Source organism: Myodes glareolus, chromosome X (genome assembly GCF_982192425.1).
Source record: "Myodes glareolus chromosome X, mMyoGla1.1, whole genome shotgun sequence".
In the NCBI taxonomy this organism is placed as follows: Eukaryota; Metazoa; Chordata; class Mammalia; order Rodentia; family Cricetidae; genus Myodes; species Myodes glareolus.
Window position 1 is genome coordinate 12,547,560 of NC_142053.1, and position 19,206 is coordinate 12,566,765.

A 19,206-nucleotide genomic window follows, 5' to 3' on the forward strand; every position below is an offset into this window, starting at 1 on the left:
ATGTGATAGCCAAGTTAATTATGAAAAAAAGCATTTCATGGCTTTTGTGCTCTAACTCTTACAGTCTTTCTTACTCCTCTTCTATTTTGTGCATCTTGAAAAGTACTTTCATGTGTTTATGGTGGTAAAATGGAATGAGTGGTTATACATGTGTCCTGTTTATGGTTGAGTACTCATGGCTTCATTTTCTTATCATTTTGAAAAATTATGTCTCTGCACTGCTACATGTTATAGAAGGAAGCTTTATTTCTTTTTTCTGACAAAGACTAAAAGCAGAGATAAAATAAATGTTTGCAAGACAGACAGCATGAAATTTTAGCTGAGGTTTGTTTTGTTTGCCTTTAATAAGGAATTTGACTATTTATATGCTTGTTACTTGGTATACATATCTACAACATGTAGTTATAAATAGAATTATTAGGCCAAGTGTTATATTTCTGGTGTGGAAAATCCTGCTGTATATGTGGTACTTTCATTGGTTAATGAATAAAGAAGCTGGCTTGGCCTGTGATAGGGCACAGGAGTGCTAGGCGGGGGGGGGGGGAACTAAATTGAATGCTGGGAGAGAGAAGGCACAGTTGCAGAGATGCCATGGAGATACCAGAGGAGAAACATACAAGCTGCCAGCTAGAACCTTGCCTATACTCCATGAGTCTCGTAGAAAAATAAAAATTAATGGAAATGGGTTAATTCTAGGTGTAAGAGCTATCCAGCAATACTCTTAGGTTATTAGCCAGACAATATTTCAAATAATATGGTTTCTGTGTGGTTATTTCGAGTCTAGGTAGCCAGGAACAAACAAGCAGCCTCCAACTACATGTTTCTTTCCTTTTTTGTTGTTTACCAATATGCCTTCCAAAGTTGTAACCATGTAATTCCTTTAAGCAATGTGTGAGTTTGCTTTATATCAAACCTTGGATATTTTTTACTATAACTTACTATAATTTTTAAGTGTGTTCATGTACCTGCAGTTTTCTTAATTCATATTTTCATGGGAAAAATATTGATCATTTTATAATAAAGTACTTTTGCATATGTATATACAGCATTATCATGAATTATATACCCACACTAAGAGAAATGGGTAAGTCTTAAGTTCCATGGCTATCCCAAGTAAAATATGCTATATATTGATCCATTTTGCATAAAGGAAATACATTTCAAGACTAGAAGCAGGAGATAGCATCTGAGTCAAGAAGAAATAAGAATCTAAACAGATAAACGTTGATTACAGATATGGTATGTCAAGAATACTCATAACCTTTACCGTTTATTAAAATAACCATTCTACACTCATCTTTTATGCTTTCCCAGAAGTCTTCTGATTTATCTGGAAATGTTAGAATTCATTGCAAAATCAGTATTGGGCTTTATTTATCACAGAAAATCCAAGTTTGAAATGTTCCCTCATGGGCTCATTAAATTCATCTGCAACTGATGGCTGAGCCTTTTTGTTAAAATATGTACAACGTTTTAAAGTAAAGTAGAACTAGTGTAAAGAGAAAAATATAGTAAAGTTCAGGTTTCTGTAATTCAGTGAAGGTTAAGAAACATCTGTTTCTTTTAGAAAAACCTTATAATTTTGTTAGTATGTTATAATTTAGGTATATCAAAGCAGCAAAACCCTCCAGGAAAACACTTAGGTAGTTTTCTTAGTAAAATTTCTTAAAAGCAGTGTTTCAAAATTAGCAAAATGCAGTATATACTTTTTTTTGGCTGTAGCTGGTTGAAGTAGCAAAGCTTTTACACAAAGATAATATTTTATTTCTCCAATTTCATGATCAACTACTTTCTATGGAGTGACACAAGCATTGGTCAACGATGCAAGCAACATACTATGTAAAGATCCAGAGTGTAAATATGTTTTGATATGTGTGTAATTGTGTTTCTTGCACAACTGTAAACACTGTCAATATAAAATAAAGGTCACTGAGAGAATAGTAGACATGGCTATAATTCAGTAAAATAATATGCATCAAAACAGATAACAGATAAGATGTGGTCCATGGAGCTTTGTTTGCTAATTGCTGTTTTAAACTGTAACAGGGAAATACATTCAAATTCAGAATACCTAGATTTAAGATCAGATAGACTATAATGAAAACAATCAGCATTAAAAAAATTAATGATTTAGGGATAAGTATCTGGAATAGAAGAAAAATCTGCACAACTCTCATTCTTAAATACAAAATTTAAACACTCAAAGCACAATATATAACATTTTTATTATCATTTATAATTCTCAAAGAAAATAAAACAAGCTCTAATATTCTGGGTCAAGATGTATATTCAAGATGAATACATAGTGTCTGCTAACAAATGCACATAATAAAAGACTGTAGAGATTGAGAGGGCGCTAGTCAAAACAAAGAAAAGAAAAAGATCAAGGCTAATTAGAGCATAAAGAAAGTAAAAACCATGCAGAGTCTCATTATGTCATGGCAAATATATTCTATTAAAATTTAGAAAAAGAGTTCCAACACATGGATGGTTCATACTTCATAATAGACTCCATTTAGAGAGATAAACCATGGTCCTTATAATTCCCTTTGTTTTGTGGGAAAAAAAATCACATTTCAAAGCCCAGAAGGATACCTCAATGGGTTGCATTGTTCAGTTTTATATATACAGTGAGAATTAATTAATTTAATAGCTAGTGTGTGCCCAGTGCTTACTGTGTGCCTGGAATTTTCTTCTATCTCCAAATCTCATGTCCTGTAAATCGCAACTGTGGTATTCACTTCCTTTGTGAATCAGGGTCATAAACTTAATCTTTCCTGAGGTATTTTTCCTGAAGTGTCTTTCCAGAGTCACACATTCTATTTAAATCTGGTTGAAGTTGTTAAGGGAAAAATTATGACATTTTTCTTTTTAATTTTTTTTGTTTTGGTTTTTAGAGACAAGGGTTTTCTATAGTTTTGGAGCCTATTCTGGAACTAGCAGTTGTAGACCAGGCTGGCCTCAAACTCACAGAGATCTGCCTGCCTCTGTCCCCAAGGCTAGGATTAAAATTGTGCACCACCATCGCCTGGCTTTCTTTTTTTAGATGTTTGTGTGTATACACGTTTGCTAGCATGTATATATGTGCATTAGGCATGTGCTGGATCTCTTGGAACACACTACAGAATGTTGAGAGCCGTCAAGTCAATGCTATAAAATAAACCCTGGTCCTTCACAAGAGCAAGTACTCCTGACTACTGAGTCATTTCTCCAACCCTGTAATTTACTTTGAAAAGAATAGTTATCAGTGATTTAGAAGCTCTATTTGCACACGGATGACTTTAAGACCACAACCTGAAGACTACTATGTAATTGGAATATTGAGGATGAATATTCAAAATGTTTAAGAAATGCAATTAGCTGATAAATGATTTCTTCTGTCCATGCAGTCATTGCAATCAGAAAGTCATGGTAACTAGAGATGCTTGCACCAAGCCTCTATAAAAATGGGTCCAGCAAATCAGCAGTTAGGCATAGATGGAGGAAGAAATAAAGGGAGCCTTATACATTACTGATGAACCATTTGCAATCTTTAGTTCTGTAAACAATAGCTTCCAAACCCATGATGACATAGATGACTCAAGTTTAACTTAGTAAATCACCAAGTAAAACTAAAAAGCATACATGTGAGAAAAGGATTTCTAGGGATGAGTGCTGTTTCACATGGTTGAGGTGGAAATAAACAAGGATTTTGTTGAGAGTAATCACACGATATTATACACATTAATGGAAATGTCAAAGAACAGATTTAATTTTTAAAAGAGTAACAGAGCTTTGAACTTTCAAATATATAATGATGGTAGTTTTACAAAAGTTGAGAAGTTGAATAGAATGTGTCACAGAGAAAAGATGATGAGGACTGCTTGGGACCAATATAATAGAAATATGAATAATAAACAATATAAAAATAAAAAATGATAGAAATCACATTTATTTTTTTATGTTTAAAAGTCAAATTATTTATTTATTTATATTTTTAAAGAGAAAACAATCTTTTTTCATTATACATACCAATCCAAGTTCGCACTCCTTCCCCTCCTCTCATTTCTCCACCTACCTCCCACCTCACCCCACCCACTTCTCAGAGAGGGTAGGGCAGGTTCCTCATTGGGGAAGGTCCAATGCCCTCCCTACTATACACAGGCTGAGCAAGGTATCATCCAAAGAGAATAGGTTGCCAAAAAGACAGTGAATGAAGTAGTGATCAATCCTGGTGCCACTGCCAGTGGCCCAGCAGTCTGTCCCAGACATACAACTGTCGAACACAATCAGAAGTACTAGTTTGGTCCTACGCTTGATTTTTTCACAGCCTAATTGGAGTTGGTGAGCTCCCTTTAGCTCAACTAGACTGTTTCCTTGGATATACCCATCATGGTCTTGATCTCTTTGCTCATATTCTCATTCCTCCCACTCTTCAGCTGAACTTTGGGAGCTCAGTCCAGTGCTCCGATTTGGGTCTCTGCCTCTGTTTCCTTCAGTTGCTGAATGAAGGTTCTACAGTGATATTTAAGATATTCATCAGTCTGACTACAGGCAAGACAAGTTTGCCCCCCTCTCCTCTATTGTTTAGGGTCTTAGCTTGTGGATTCATGGAAATTTCTCTAGAGCCAGGTTTCTTGCTAACCCCACAATGGCTCTCTCAATCAAGATATCTTTCCTTGCTCTCATTTCTGTCCTTTCTTCATCTCAACTATCCCATTCCCTCAAGTTCTCCTCATCCCTCCCCTTCTCCTCTCCTCTTTCTCCTCCACATCTCTTCTCCCCGCACCCCCAGGCTCCCAATTTTGTCAGGTGATCTTGTCTAATTTGAATTTCCATGTTGATCAGTATTTACTTTTCTTAAGGTTCACCTTATTACTTAGCTTCTCTAGAATCATGAACTATAGGCTTAATATCCTTTGTTTATAGTTAGTATCCACTTATGCTTGAGCACATACAATATTCATCTTTTGGGTCTGCATTACCTCACTCAGAATAGTGTTTTCTAGTTTCATCCATTTGCATGCAAAATTCAAGATGTCATTGTTTTTGTTTTAATTTTTCCCACAAAGTAGTATTCTAATGTGTAAATGTGCCACATATTCTTTATCTGTTCTTTGATTGAGGGGCATCTAGGTTATTTTCAGGTTCTGGTATTGCAAATAATGCTGCTATGAACATAGTTGAACAAGTGCTAAAGGTATATTTTTTATTTTTGATTTATTAATATGATTATTAAGGAGATGATAGTCTAAGATTATATATTTTATATTTTTCACCCTATTGGTTGAAATGACTTTTCTTCCTTGCACTCATTTTTTCAGGGCAAAATAAAACTTCTAGGTTGCAAAATACTCTTGCAAAGTATTTGTCAATCAGTTTGGCTTACAATGTGGAAGAAAACTGTCTTTCCATGAATTCCTCCTACTCTTCTCAGTAAGAGCAATAAAACTTGACTATAAGGATTATTAACATCTTATAGGATCTTCATCTTGCCCTTCACAAGGCAACACCTTAAAGTAGATAGGAATCATCAGCAATAGCTGAAAGATTCAGGGCTAAAGGTTCTTATTTAAAAGTCTCCTATGCCCGCTCTCCACACATCTTAGGATTTTGCTCATCTCTATCTCTCACTGAAGGTGGAAGGGCCACTTAGAGAAGAAGGATGACAAGTGAATATCACTTAACATCTACAGCCTGAGTCGTTGCATTCTGGTTTCAATATATGTGGAATATTGAATATAGGAGTGTGGTGATTGCATGCTATGGGGTATGAAGCTTAAACGTAAACATCTGAATATGTTGTAGAGCAAATCTATATAATGATCACTACACACACACACACACACACACACACGCACACACACACACACACTTGACTCCCTTTGTTTAGGAAAGGTGACATTAATACAAAGCAGTGAATTTAAAGAATCACCTAAATTCTTATCTTTGTACATAACAGTCTATCTGCTCCTCCATCAAATATCAGAGAACAATTGATAGTAACTTTTTTTCTGAGAAACTATGGTTTTGAATAACATTTTATTTTGCACTGAAAAGAATTTTTCTTAGTTTTTTCTATCTTTTTTATGTTCTGAGTTAGAAATGTTTGATGTACTTATCTTAATATCTTTTACAACAAAGTTGGCCATTTTAAGTTGAAATAATTAATTTTAAAATTGTTACTTTGGTAAATAGAAATAATGTCTTGCAATTGTTATGTTATAAAGTAACACAAATTTTTATATAAATTCTCTAAATTTTTGTATAATTTTCTTTTTAAACTTACTTATTTGTTTATTTATAAAAATTTCCACTTTCTCCCCTCCTCCCAATCCCTTCCTGTTCCCCCCACTCCGTCTCTTCTGCTCTCTCCAGTCCTAAGAGCAGTCAGGGTTTCCTGCCCTGTTCGAAGTTCAAGGTCCTCCCCCCTCCCTTCAGGTGTAGGAAGGTGAGCATCCAACCAGACTAGGATCCCAAAAAAGCCAGTACATGCAGACAAAACAAGACCCAGTGCCATTGTCAATGGCTTCTCAGTCAGCCACCATGTCAGTCACATTCAGAGAATCCGGTTTGATCACATGCTCGTTCAGTCCCAGTTCAGCTGGCCTTGGTGAGCTCTCATTAGATCAGTCCCCATGTATCAGTGGGTGAACACACTCCTCGTGGTCCTGACATCCTTTTCCCATGTTCTCCCTCCTTCTGCTCCTCATTTGGACCTTGGGGGCTCAGTACAGTGCTCCAATGTGGGTGTCCATCTCTATCTCCATCCATGGCCCGATGAGGGTTCCCTCCGATCCTGCCTTCCTTGCTCACGTTCTCCCTCCATCTGCTTCTCATTTGTACTTAGGGAGTTAAGTCCAGTGTTCCAATGTGTGTCACTGTCTCTATCTCCATCCATCGCCAGATGAAAGTTCTATGGTGATATGCAAAATATTCATCAATATGGTTATGGACCAAGGCCTGTTCAGGCACCCTCTCCTCCTCTGCCCAGGGAAAAATCTGGGGACCACTCTTTGGGCCTGGGAATCCCTCCAGAATCAAGTCTCCTGCAAATCCTAAAATGGCTCCCTTAGTTGAGATATATACCTCCCTGCTCCCATAACAATCCTTCCTCCCTCCCCCCAATCCCATTCCCCCAAGCTCTCCCCAATCCTCCTCCTCTCTCTTCTCTCTAGCCCTCTCCCCTTACTTCCACCCCTCCACCCCCATGCACCCAAGTTTGTCTGGCAATCTTGTACAATTCCAATATCCAGGAGGATAACTATATGATTTTCTTCAGGTTTATCTTCTTATTTAGCTTCTGTAGGATCACGAACTATAGGCTCAAAGACCTTTAATTATGGCTAGAATCCACTTATGAGTGAGTACATACCATATTCCTATTTTTGGGTCTGGGTTACCTCACTCAGTAAAGCGTTTTCTATTTCCATCGATTTGTATGCAAAATTCAAGATGTCATTGTTTTTTACCACTGAGTAAAACTCTAATGTGTATATGTTTCACACCTTCTTTAACCAATCTTCTATTGAGGGGCACCTAGGGTGTTTCCAGGTTCTGGCTATTACAAATAGTGCAGCAATGAACATAGTTGAACAAATGCTTTTGCAGTAGGATAGGGCATCACTTGGGTATATTCCCAAGAGTGGAATTTCTGGGTCCTGAGGGAGGCTGACTCCCAGTTTCCTGAGAAAGCACCACATTGATTTCCACAGTGGCTGCACAAATTTGCATTCCCACCAACAATGGATAAGTGTTCCCCTCACTCCATATCCTCTCCAGCATAGGCTGTCATTGGTGTTTTTGAGTTTAGCTATTCTAAGAGGTGTAAGATGGTATCTCAAAGTTGTTTTGAATTGCATTTCTCTGATTGCTAAGGAGGTTGAGCATGACCTTAAGTGCCTTTTGGCCATTCGAAGTTCATCTGTTGAGAATTCTCTTTTCAGATCAGTAATCCATTTTTAAGTGGGTTACTTAGAGTTTTAGTGCCTAGTTTCTTGAGTTCTTTGTCTATTTTGGAGATCAGACCTTTGTCTGATGAAGGGTTGGTGAAGATGTTCTCCCAGTCAGAAGGTAGCCTTTTTGTCTTACTGACAGTGTCCTTTGCTTTACAGAAGCTTCAAAGTTTCAGGAGGTCCCATTTATTCATTGTTTCTCTTATTGTCTGTGCTACTGAGGTTCTACTTTGGAAATGGTCTCCTGTGCCTATATCTTGTAGACTGCTTTCCACTTTATCTTCTATCAGGTTCAAAGTGGACAGATTAATGTTGATGTATTTAATCCATTTGGACTTGAGTTTTGTGCATGGTGATAGATATGGATCTGCTTTCATTCTTCTACAGGTTGACATCCAGTTATTCCAGGACCGTTTGTTAAAGATACTTTCCTTCTTCCATTGTATACCTCCAACTCCCTTGTCGAAAATCAAGTATTTATAGGTTTTTGGGTTAATATCCGGGTCTTCTAATCGATTCCATAGGTGGACTTCTCTGTTCTTATGTCAATACCAAGCTGTTTTCAATACTTTAGCTCTGTAATAGAGTTTGAAGTCAGGGATGGTAATGCTCCCAGAAGTTCCTTTATTGTATAAGATTATTTTGGTTATCCTGTTTTTTTTTTTTTGTTTTGACATATAAACTTGATTATTTTTCTCTCAAGGTATGGGAAAAAGTTTGAAGGAATTTTGATGGGGATTGCATTGAATCTATAGATTGCTTTTGGTAAAATAGTCATTTTTACTATGTTGATCCTCCCAATCCAAGAGCAAGGGAGATCTTTCCATTTTCTGGTATCCTCCTCAATTTCTTTCTTCAAAGACTTTAAATTCTTGTCAAATAGGTCTTTCACTTCCTTGGTTAGAGTTACCCCAAGATATTTTATGCTATTTGTGGCTATAGTGAAAGGTGATGTTTCTCTGATTTCCCTCTCTGCTTCTTTATTCTCTGTGTATAGGAGGGCAATCGATTTTTTGGAGTTGATCTTGTGTCCTGCCACATTACTAAAGGTGTTTATCAGCTGTAGGAGTTCTTTGTTAGTTTTTGCGGTCGCTTATGTACACTATCATATCGTCTGCAAATAACGAAAGTTAAACTTCATCCTTTCCAATTCGAATCCCCTTGATCCCCTTATATTGTCTTATTGTTATTGCTAGAACTTCAAGCACTATATTGAAGAGGTATGGAGAGAGTGGACAGCCTTGTCTTGTTCCTGATTTTAGTGGAATGGATTTGAGTTTCTCCCCATTCACTTTGATGTTATCTGTCGGCTTGCTGTAAATAGCTTTTATTATATTTAGGTATGATCCTTGTATCCCCAATCGCTTCAACACCTTTATCATAAAGGGGTGTTGAATTTTGTCAAATGCTTTTTCAGCATCCAATGAAATGATCATATATTTTTTTTTCAGTTTATTTATATGATGGATTACATTGATAGATTTGCATATGTTGAACCAGCCCTGCATTTCTGGGATGAAGCCTACTTGATCATAATGGAAAATTTTTCTAATGTGTTCTTGGATTCAGTTTGCCAGTATTTTATTGAGAATTTTCGTTTCGATGTTCATGAGTGAGACTGGCCTGTTATTCTCTTTCTTGGTTGTGTCTTTGTGTGGTTTTGGTATCAGAGTAAATGTAGCTACATAAAAGGAGTTTGGCAATGACTCTTCTGTTTCTATATTTTGAAATACATTAAGGAGTATAGGTATTAGCTCTTCCTGGAAGTTCTGGTAGAATTCTGCATTGAAACCATCTGGTCCTGGGCTTTTTTTGGTAGGAAGATTTTTGATAACAGCTTCTAATTCTTCGCGACTAACAGGTCTATTTAGATTGTTCACCTGGTCTTAGTTCTACTTTGATATATGGTACTTATCTTAAAAAAATGTCCATTTCTTTTACATTTTCCAATTTTGTGGCATACAGGCTTTTGTAGTAAGATCTAATGATTCTCTGAATTTCCTCTGTGTCTGTGGTTATGTCCCCCTTTTCATTTCTGATCTTATTAATTTGCATGTTCTCTCTTTGCTGTTTGATTAGTTTGGATAGGGGTTTGTCGATCTTGTTGATTTTCTCCAAGAACCAACTTTTTGATTCATTGATTCTTTGGATCATTTTCCGTGTTTCTATTTCGTTGATTTCAGCCCTCAGTCTGATAATTTCCAATCTTCTGCTCCTGCTTCGTGAATTTGTTTCTTTTTTTTTCTAGATGTTTCAGGTGTGCTGTTAAGTCTTGAATGTGTGCTTTCTCCGTTTTCTTTAATTGGGCACTTAGTGGTATGAACTTTCCTCTTAGCACTGCTTTCATAGTGTCCCATTGGTTTGAGTATGTTGTGTCTTTATCTTCATTGAATTCAAGGAAGACTTTAATTTCTTTCTTTATTTCTTCCTTGACCCCAGGGTAATTCATTAGTTGACTGTTCAGCTTCCATGAGTTTGTTGGCTTCCTAGGGGTAGCATTGTTGTTGAATTCTAACTTTAATCCATGGTGATCTGACAAGACACAGGTGGTTACTAATATTTTTTTGTATCTGTGGAAGTTTGCTTTGTTACCGATAGAGGTACTGCAGAAACTAAGAGACCATGGATGCAAACCCAGACTACTATACCCAGCCAAGCTATCGTTCACTATCAACGGAGAAAACAAAATATTCCAGGATAAAAATAAATTTAAACAATTCGGAGCCACAAATCCATCCCTACAGAAAGTAATAGAAGGAAAACCGCAACCCAAGGAATCCAACATTGCCATCACTGCCTACAATAACCCAGACATCTAGCGACCCTTCACAACCACAACTCAAAGAAGAGAAACACACAAACTCTACTACACACACACACACACACACACACACACACACACACACACACACAAATAATAAACGGAATCAACAACCACTGGTCATTAATATCACTTAATATTAATGGACTCAACTCACCTATAAAAAGGCACAGACTTAGAGACTGGATAAGAAAACAGGATCCAACATTCTGCTGTTTACATGAAACACACCTCAACCACGGAGATAGACATCTACTCAGAGTAAAGGGTTGGGAAAAGGTTTTCCAAGCAAACGGACCTAAGAAACAAGCTGGTGTGGCCATTCTAATATCTAACAAAATTGACTTCAAACTAAAATCAAGATCTTTATCATTAAGGTCTTGGACTTTGTTGAAGGCTTTTCAGCATCTAAGGACAAGATCATGTGGTTTCTTTCTTTCGGTTTGTTTATATGATGGATTATTTTGACATATTTTCAGAGGTTTAATTAACCCTGCATCTCAGGGATGACACCTACTTAGTCATGGTAGGTGAGGTTTTTTTTTTTTAAATATTCTTGGATTTTGTTTGTCAGTTTTTCAGTATTTTATTGAGTATTTTGTATCAGAGTTAATAAGAAAGATTGATCTGTAGTTCCCTTTATTTTTTGCATCTTTACATGAATTGGGTATCAGGATTCCTGTAGCCTCATAAAAGGAGTTTGGTAATATACTTTTGGTTTCTATTATGTAGAACAATTTGAGGAGTATTGGTATTAGTTTTTCTTTGAAATTCCCATAGAATTCCAGGCTGAAACTATCTGGTACTGAGATGTTTTTTGTTGGGAGATTTTTAATGACTGCTTCTACTTCCTTAGGGGTTAGAGGTCTAATTAAATTATTTATTTTGTCTTGATTTAATTTTTGCATGTGGCAACTATCCAGAAAATTGTCCATTTCTTTTACATTTTCCAATTTTGTAAAGTACAGGTTTTAAAAGTATGTCATGATGATTCTTTAGGTAGCCTCTGTGTCTGTTTTATGCTCCCCCTTTTGTTTCATTTTGTTAATTTGGAAATTCTCTCTTGGTCTTTTAGTTAGTTTGGATAAAAGTTCATCTAACTTGTTGATATTTTGAAGAACAGACTCTTTGTTTCAATGTTTCTTTGCATTATTCTCTTTGTTTCTATTTGATTGATTTCAGCCCTCAATCTAATCATTTCCTGGCATCTATTCCTCCTTGGTAGGTTTCCCTATTTTTGTTCTAGAACTTTCAGTTGTGCCATTAAGTCACAAGTGTGAAATTTCTCCACATTCTTTATGTTGCCACTTAGTGCTATGAACTTGCTTCTAAATACTGTTTTCATTGATTTCTCGCATGTTTTGGTATCTTGTACATTTATTTTTATGGATTTCTATGAAGTATTTAATTTCTTCATTTCTTCCTTGACACAGTGGTTGTTCATTTTGCATTATTCAGTTTCCCTGAGTTTGTGGTTTTTCTGCAATTTGTGTGGTTGTTGAATGCTATCTTTAAACCATTGTGATCTGATAAGAAACAGGGGGCTATCACAATTTTTTGTATATGTGGAGACTTGCTTTGTGGCTGAGTATGTATTAAATTTTAGAGAAGGTTACATGAGGTGCTTAAAAAAGATATATTCTTTTCTATTTGGCTGCAATGTTCTACAGATATCTGTTAAGACTATTTGACTCATAACATTTGTTAGTTCCTTTTTTTTCTATTTTAATTTGCTGTCTGTAAGACCTGTCCATTGATGAGAGTGAAGTATTTCGTTTATACATATGGGTCATGTGATGGAAATAAAATGTCTTTTTAACAGTCTTTGATTACCTTTAGTTTGAAGCCTATTTTGTTTGATATTAGGATAGCTACTCCAGTGTGTTTTTAGGTCCATTTGATCAGAAAGTCTATCCCCAAACCTTTATTCTGAGGTAATGTTTGTCTTTGAAGTTGAGGTGTTTTTCTTGTATGCACTAGAAGGTTGGATCCTGTGTTCATATCCAGTCTTAGCTGAATTGAGTCCATTGATATTAGGGGATGTTAATGACCAGTGATTTTTAAGTCCTGTTATCTTTTTGTGGTAATGTGTGAGTTTCCTTTCTTTAGGATTTGCTAGTGTTGGATTATCTATTGTCTGTGTTTTCATGAGTACAGATAATTTCCTCAGTTGGAGTTTTCCTTTTAGTGCTTTCTATAGGGCTGGATTTGTGGACAGGTATTGTTTAAATCTGATTTTGTCATGGGATGTCATGTTTTCCCCCATCTATGGTGATTGAAAGATTTTGCTGAGTATAGTAGTCTGAATTGGCATCTATGGTCTCTTAGTGTCTGCCCAATGCCTTGCCTGTACATTCTGACTTTCAGAGTCTGCATTGAAAATTCAGGTGTTATTCTGTGTTTGTCTTTATATGTTGCTTGATCTTTTTCCTTTGCAGCTCTTCTTGTTCTTTATTCTGTATAATTTTTGTTTTGATTATTATGTAGGTATGGGACTGTTTTTTTTCTGTCCAGTATATTTGGTGTTCTGTAAACTTCTATTTTCAAAGCAAGTCCTTCTTTAGGTTGGGAAAGTTTTCTACTACGATTTTGTTGAATATGTCTTCAGTGGCTTTGAACTGATATTCTCCTTCTTTTATCCTTATTTTTCTGTGCTGTGATATTTTCATGGTGTCCAAGATTTCCTAGATGCTTTTTGTTATGACTTTGATGGCCTTAATATTTTATTTGTCCAATGAATCTATGGTATTTTTTCTTTTATGGTATTTTCAATGTCTAAAATTTTCTCTTTCATCTCTTGTGTTCTGTTATGCTTGTATCTGTAGCTCCTGTTCTTTTGTCCAATTCTTCCACTTCCAGAATTCCCTCAGCTTTTTTTTATGGCCTATATATGACTTTTCATGTCTTGAACTATTTCCTTCACCTGTATGATTGCTTTTTGTTGATTTTCTTGGCTTTCTTTAAGAGATTTATTGTTTTCTTTTCTTTTTGTTTTTTCCCTTGATTTTTTAAAAGAGAATTTTTCATTTACTCTTTAATGATCTCTATCTTCTTCAAAAAGTTATTTTTGAGGTCATTTTATTCTTCTTTTTCTGCATGGGGATATTCAGGTCTTGTTCTTGAAGAACAACTAAGTTCTGGTGTTTCCTTCTTGCTCTTTAGTTTGTTGAATGTATTCTTACACAGGCTCTTCCTATAACTGGTGAATTCAGTGTCTTTGTCACTAGGTCTAAATGATGCAGGCACTATCTGTGTTTCAGGGGTCTGCTGAGGTCACAGTGAATGGATAGGATTGGGAAACAGAGTGGAATTTGTTGATAATATGGTCCTATGGGAGTCAGAGCAACCTGCTCACAAGAAGCTTGCCTGCAGATCACTTAGTATGGCCGTGATTGGTATGGGAGGGGCATAGGATGTGCACTGGGCATAGGGTCTAGATATTGGGATGTCCAGCAGGGATTCCAGTCACTCTCTTCTTGGTTCTATCGGTATAGACCTCAATTTTTGTTACATGATTTTTTTTTAATTTGTATCACCATAATAATAGACATAGGATGAAATATTTTACTCTGCATTTTCTGAGTGACTAGTCATATTGAGCCAATTTTATCATGTGTTAACAACTTAAATGACTTTTAACAAATGTCTTTTCTAATTTTTAATTCAATTTTATTTGCTTTCTTTTGCTTCATTTATTTTTCTCTATCTTTTATATGTTATGTTTTTTTTCATTTCTGCCCTTTATCATATGTGAATGTCTGATTTCTTTTATTGCCCTAAGCTTCTTTTGTCTTTAAATTTTCTATTAAGTTTTTCTGTCATGTCTACAAGACACTATGTAACAGATGGAGTCTTGGAGGCTTGGTACCCTGACTCTTAAAATTTTTCTGCCACCTTTTTTTTTTTGAAAACTTAAAGGAATTGGACAATTTTTTAGATAAATATCACTTGCCAAAATTAAATCAAAACCAAATAAGCAACATAGATAGACCTATAACTGCTAAAATTGTAGAAATAGTCATCAAAAAAAGCCCAGAAGCAGATGGTTTTACCACAGAATTCTACAAAATTTTCCAAAAAGAATTAATACTCTTACTCCTCAATGTGTTCTCTATAACAGAAATAGAAGGGACATTGCTAAACTCTTTTTATGAAACTATTATTACCCTGATACCCAAACTACAAAAAGAGAATTACATACCAATCTACCTCATTAACATTGATTTAAAAATAGTCAATAAAATAATGGAAAACTGAATCCAAGAACACATCAGAAATATCATCCACCATGACCAAGTAGGCTTCATCCCAGAAATGCATGAATAGTTTAGCATACAAAAAAATCTATCTATATAATCTCCCATATAAAAAAACTGGAAAAAACCCATATGATCATCTCATTTAATGCTGAAAAAAAACCTTCGACAAAATACAGCACCCTTTATGGTAAAAACCTTGGACAAAGCAGGGATACAAAGAACATCAAGGCAATACACAGCAAGCAAACAGCTCACATCAAAATAAAGGGAGAGAAACTCAAAGGGATCCCACAAAAATAATGAATAAGTCAAGGTTGTTCACTCTCTTCATATCTATGCAACATTATACTTGTGGTTCTAGCTGGAGCAATAAGACAACAAAAGTGGATCAAGGGGATGGATTCTTGAAGCATGATTAATAAAACCTGAGGGTTAGAAATTGGAGTTCAACCCGAAGATCTGAAAAGGAAAATAGCCAGCCACTGGCTCTTACCGCAACCTCACTCTGAAATGGTGATCCTGCCTCTCAAAATCTCAGAATGAGACTATGTCTGAGAATTCTCTCCCATATTTTATATTCCTCTCTTGGGCTGGGATTAAAGGCATGTGCCACTGTGATTAAAGACATTCACTATCTGATTTCTACTGCAAATAATGTAGCTTCTGGGATTAAGATTCATGTTGTTCTGTTTCAAAAGGGACAAAAGATCTGTGTTACAATAACCTGGTCTATAAGGCTGACCAGTGAGGTTGTTTTCTCTTAGATCTTCATGCAGTCTTTACTTATTAAAGAATAATTGAAATTTCACTACAGATACTAACCAGAAAAGAAAAAGTAATACTACTTGCTGATGATATGATGGCTTACATAAGTGATCCCAAAACTTCTTCCAAGGAATTCCTACAATTCATGAACACCTTTAGTAACATAACAGAATACCAGATTAGCTCAGAAAAAACATCAGTAGCCCTCCTTAATAAGGATAATAAATTAGCTGAGAAAGAAATCAGAGAAATATTACCATTCACAATAGCCACAAATAACATAAAATATCTTGGAGTAAATCTAACCGAAGAAGTGAAAGATTTGCATGACAAGAAATTTAAATCTGCTCTCTTTTTTTTTCTAGGTGAAGGTTTTGTTTTGTAGATTTAATATGGATGAGAATCTCCATGGTCACATATTCTCTACATATTGATCAGTTGTGGATATCGTAGTAGTGTCCATCTGCTGTGAAAAAAAAATCGATGAGATGTGAGAACTACACCTCTTGTTGGGTATACGTGTTACTACTTAGAATACAGTTTGAAACAACATTGATTTAGAAAAATGGGATTAATATATTTTTCTCTAGTGTCTATGTCCTTTGCAACCATAGATACTTGGCTAGCAGAAAATGGTGGAGGTGGATCTTCTTTCTATGTCACTGGACAAATAAACAAACTGCCTTGACCTTTTGATAGACCAGCACCTTAGAGATAGGCAGAGTAGACCAAACAGAATGCTGAGAGAAAGAAAGCAGAGTCAGGCAGATGCCATGGCTTTCCTCTCTGAGACAGACTCTGGTTAGACTCATGCCAGTAAGCCACAGTCAAGAGGTGATGCACATTAGTGAAGATGGGTTAATCTAATATGTGAGAGTTAGTCAATAAGAAGCTAGATATAATGTGCCAGGCAGTGTTTAAATGAATACAGCTTCCAAGTAATTATTTCGTGTAAAACTAGCCATGAGCCGGGTGGTCGGAAGTGGCCCACCACTCCTTTTACAACACGAATTTGGTTAGTATATATTTTATTAATGATTTTGATTCTTTCTTCACAAGGAAGATAGATTTGTAAGTTTTTGTTGTTATTTTGTTTTGTCCTTAAAAGAATTTTGCAAGTACTCCCGATTTTTCAATTTTTGGAATAAGTTTAAAGGCATACTTGTAACTTAACTGAATTTCTGGAAGAATTTTATGCTGAATCCATCTCAACTTGGGATTTTTCTTAAAAAATTTTTTTTTGCAGTTTTTATTTTTTTTTTACAATTAAATAAATACTACTCGATGACTGCTCATGGGTAGGCACCTTGGTAGTATTCAGAAAGATCACAGTGATGGTGTTTTCCTAACGGTGTGTGGTTTTCAGTAGAAGTCACTATCAAACCAGCAAGAAGGCATTTATGCACCCATCATTTTCAGGATTGTTGGTAACTTGGGCATATTTTCCCCAAATAACCTTGCCTCCTTGTGTCACAAGGCCCAACTCCCTCACATTCACTTCAATAACTGTACCTTTGGTGATTACATCCAGAGTTGTATATAATGGGGATGATGGATTCTTTTTCACACCAAGTATTGGCAAGCAAAAGGTGGCTTTCAGCTCAGGATGTGTGACATGAGCTTTTTTGAAACGCAGACCCATTGGCCTGATAAACCTTTCATATTTAGGTGGTTTTCTTGTAAAACCATCACCAACAAAGCAGACTTTAGTAACCATCCTCTTCCATGCCTTCTTTTTTCTTTTTCCTGTTCAAATAACTTTCAATACTTCTGTTTCTCCTTGGGCACGAACTTTGGGTAGAGGGACTTTCCTTTTTCCCGCCTTCTCTTTTCGTTTCTGCTTAATCATGTTGGAAAGCACTTTTGCTCTAGATTGCCCCTCTCTGTCCAGCACGTAGGCAAGTACTGCTCCTTGTGTTGTCTTTTCATCATTCTTTTGCTTGGTGTTTCTCTTTTCATGCATCTTAATAGTCTTTTTCATTTGTATTTTCTCAGCATGGCGCTGTTTATGGTAGAGCTTAGCCTTCAGGCCAATCATTTTTTTGCCTTCTTTGAACGTTCATGGGCCTCCCGACTTTCTTTCTTTCTCTTTTTCTTATGGTAATCCAAACGATATCCATAGCGTTTACGGTGTAATTCAATATGCTCATTTTGTGGCATGATGACAGCCCTGGAACAGCCATCAGCGACCTCCCGACTGCGAAAATCCTCTTCTGGGTCTCACTGACCCACGAGCACACTCCGCGCAAGGTGGAACAGGAAAGGGCAACATTTTAAGAATGTCAAGTGAAGCATGAGCGCCACACAGCCGTTCCGAGTCGGCTCTCCGCTTCCAAGGCAGAAGACCGTAAAAATTTTTAAAATACTTTTTTTAACATATTGTCTGATTTAGGTTTGAATACATTACTTATTTCATCTTAGTCATATGAAAAAGTTAAAGATTTTAACATTGTTAATAAGTGCTACTTTTATTATTAGAAAATTATTTGTTCTCGTAATCTAGGTATGTGCAATAACATGTTCTGCTGCTTCTCTTGAAAGAAATTTGAAGGCCAAATTAGTAGTTACATTTTCATGTTTTGCATTATTTTGAAGAGAGGCACTCGAGAGCATGCTTGATTGCTGACATTGTGATCACACAAGGTACTATTTAACATATTTGGAGGATCCTTAAAGTGCCATATGTTTGAATCTTTTTGTGTAACTACTAAAAATAAATGAGATGAACCTTTCAAAAGGAAGAAACATGTTTTGATTTACAGTTTAAAACATTTTAATTCATACTCCCTTGATTCTATTGTTTCAGTACTAAAATGAAGCTGAATATTATGGTGACAGAACCATGTGAAAAAAGAGGATATCCACCTTTTAATTACAAAATAGTGCAAGACAATGAGGAAAGGTATAAGGACAAGCTTTAGCTCCAACTTAAATGTTCTAAATAATCTACACTTTCCAACTATACTCAGCCTACAGAATTTCTCCTCTCTAGCAAAAGTGCTTCCACAAATAAATCTGCTTTGTATTTTTTTTTAATTTAGGAAGATTTTCATTGTTAAACCACTTTTCATAAATCCACTTTTAAACAATGCAACGAAGATTTAATCTTTCTTGTATAGGAAACACTTCAATAACAAACAATTATTCCATTACTCAAGATGGTAAATACTATTACCAATTTATTTATCCTTTATTATTTTCAAAATACATTTTAAGTTGAATTTATAACCCTCTTCCCTTCCCTTTATTACCTTCAGCCTTTCAGCCTCTACCACATATTCTTCCTCCAATCCCCTCCATTGCCCTCCTTTGAAATTGGTATCCTTTTTTGAGATATATATATATATATATATATATATATATATATATAAAACTTCTTAGCTAACTTTTGTTATTTGGTTTTATATGGTTTTAAATCTGGCCACTT

The 19,206-nt window shown here is 35.7% G+C and overlaps 1 pseudogene; it reads right to left on the bottom strand.

Moving 5' to 3' along the window:
* Positions 1-17,142: 17,142 nt before the first annotated feature.
* On the bottom strand, positions 17,143-17,959 carry LOC125415331 (ribosome biogenesis protein NSA2 homolog pseudogene; annotated as a pseudogene).
* Between the last annotated feature and the right edge of the window lie 1,247 nt (positions 17,960-19,206).